The sequence below is a fragment of the Penaeus monodon genome, chromosome 36, assembly GCF_015228065.2.
Source record: "Penaeus monodon isolate SGIC_2016 chromosome 36, NSTDA_Pmon_1, whole genome shotgun sequence".
In the NCBI taxonomy this organism is placed as follows: Eukaryota; Metazoa; Arthropoda; class Malacostraca; order Decapoda; family Penaeidae; genus Penaeus; species Penaeus monodon.
In genome coordinates this window covers 22,174,246-22,177,232 of record NC_051421.1, presented here as the reverse complement: position 1 = coordinate 22,177,232, position 2,987 = coordinate 22,174,246, and positions in this window count along the sequence as shown.

Sequence of the window (2,987 nt, the reverse complement as noted above, 5' to 3'; positions counted from 1 at the left end):
AAATTATTATTATATCAATTTTAATATCACTTTTTTAATATAAGTTAATATTATTATATATATTATATATATATATATATTATATTATTATATATTATTTTATAATTTTATTTATTATTTTATATAATATATATTTTATATAATAATATATATATAATTTTTATATATAAAAATTTATATATTATAAAATATGTAATATATATATATATATATATTATATATATTATATTTTATATATAATTATATTTTATTTAAATGTAATTATTATTTTAATAATTATGTAAATATGTTTTTATTATATAATGTTTATATATTTTTATATATAATAATATATTTATTATAAATTATTATATATATTTATATATATATTAATATTAAATTAATTAATATAAAATATTTTTGTATGATCTTTACATTAAAATAATGTCATACATTCCAAACTCAAATACGCATGTTGACATCATTATAAGAGCTGTACTTCAATAGATTTTCCATTGGCAATAAGGTGCCTTAATTTTTGTTTTTTGAATAGAGATAATGTATAAATAATGTTCAGTGTGCTGTCCATATTTCTTGAATTGTTTTACTTGTTCAGCTTGCCTTTAAGTCAAATGTTTTGCCTGCAAAAGATTTCTGTTCAAGCTGGGAAAACAGCTTCTAAAAATAGCTTCTCTTTTTTTCTGACTGTACCCCCCTAAAGATCACCCTGCCTCAGACTTCCTGCCATGAAGGCATGTCAGTGCCCGGGGCCTGCTGCAAAAAAAAAACCAAAGTTCTAAGAAAAACTTTAGTGAAAAGAAAAGAAGGATATTCTTTTGGTCCTCTTTCTTCCCCCGTTTTGATTAACAGTGAAGAGTAGATTTCTGACCACACTTTAGAGCCTTTTGCTTGCTGTCACAACAGCACAAATACAGCACACCCACTTAATCATCACAGTCTTCTAGGCTTAATTAAAGCTTACTTCTCCATCCTTCCCTGTCCCCTTTTTATAGACACCCTGTAGATGTTCCAACTTTTTCCATATGCTTGTGCTTAAGTATTTAAGCTGAGAAATGTAAGTAAATATGTCGGAAAAAGGATTTTGTAATCCAGTAAGTATCCCATTTTAGTTTTGCACAAAATCCAAAAGTAGATATTTTGTCCCTTTAAAAATATGATTTCGTCTTAAGAAATTTGACTGATCTGTAAAACATTTAGCATGATGCTTTGATTCATAACCTTGGATTTTTAAAAATAAATCCATGAAATTTACTTTACAATATTCTTTAACAGTTGAAGGACTAAGCAATTTTATTAGAGCAAGATTGGGACAGATCACAACAGGTACAACTTCTTCCACAAAAGAATGAGTAATTTAGGGTTGATTAGCAATGTAAAAAATGGGGGTAATAATCCATATATAATTTAGTCTTTTAATGGAAGAAGTATAGACCATGGCCTAAGGGTAAAGGAGAAGAAATTTGTCCCCTCTAAAGATTCAGGAAATATCCAATATCTGCTGCTTTACATTAAGAAAGTTGATGAAGATAAATATTTTGCAAGCTTGTGTTTTGTTAAACTGCCTTTTAAGAAGAATAATTTGGCTTGATTATCCTTTTTGTTTATTTATCAAAGAATTTTTTGAGGTGTAGATAGTACTCCAGTGATGGATTCCAAAACAAAGCTAAAGTAATTATCCTTGTTCTTAACTCCAAGATGCCAAGACCTTTAGGATACCAACACAAAACGATTTCCACTCTACAACAAAAACCGACCCTCCCCCTCATGGGGTCTCGACCCTCCTAAGAGCAGGATGCAAGCACCCAGGCACTCCTCCAAGTGTTAGGAGGCAGCTGTCAAACCAGGTATAGTTGTACTGGATATTTATTTTTCACTTAATTGAAGAAGTATATATATTTTCATAATTTCAGATTGGTTTGTCTTTTTGTCGTAGGCATAGCTGTTATTGTTTCAACTCATAAACCAAAGCATTAGGATTTAGAATTATAAAAATAAGCAGCTTTTTATTAGTCACATTTTCCTTTTCTATTGGTATTCTAGTTGTAAATTCTAGGTATTCTAAATGTAAATAGATATCTAATTTTATTGGTTGTAAGTTTCGATGTAAATGATTATACATTTTATGTTGTCTCCAGGAAAAAATATTTAAGTGGCTGATTATAAGATTTTTTTTACCATTGCAGAATGGTAGTAGCTCTGCCAATAATTCGCCAATGAAACGTCGAGGGTCTGCCGGTTGTGGCTTGAGTGGAAATGGGGGAGGTAATGGAACACCAAAGCACACACCATCTCATAGACGGTCTGCCTCTGCTTCTATGAAGGGAGTGGATGGTAAAATGGCCCAAGGCATTATGGATGAGATTTTAGATTCTGCTCCAACTGTCTCCTGGGATGACATTGCTGGTCAGGAGGTAGGAATCTGCCATTTTACTTTGGTACAAATAGTTTGGAAAGAGAAGTGATTACACACGCACAAAAACACAGAGACAGACAGACACAGAGACAACAGACACAGAGACAGACAGACACAGAGACACAGACAGACACAGAGACACAGACAGACACAGAGACACAGACAGACACAGAGACACAGACAGACACAGAGACACAGACAGACACAGAGACACAGACAGACACAGAGACACAGACAGACAGACACAGAGACACAGACAGACACATACAGACACAGACAGACCACATACAGACACAGACAGACACATACAAACACAGACAGACACACATACAGACACATACAGACACAGACAGACACACACACACCACACACACACACACACCACACACACACACACACACACACACACACACACACACACACACACACACACACACACACACAGGCACACACACAGGCACACACACAGGCACACACACAGGCACACACACAGGCACACACACACAGGCACACACACAGACACACACACACACACACACACACACCACACACACACACGCACGCAACACAACCA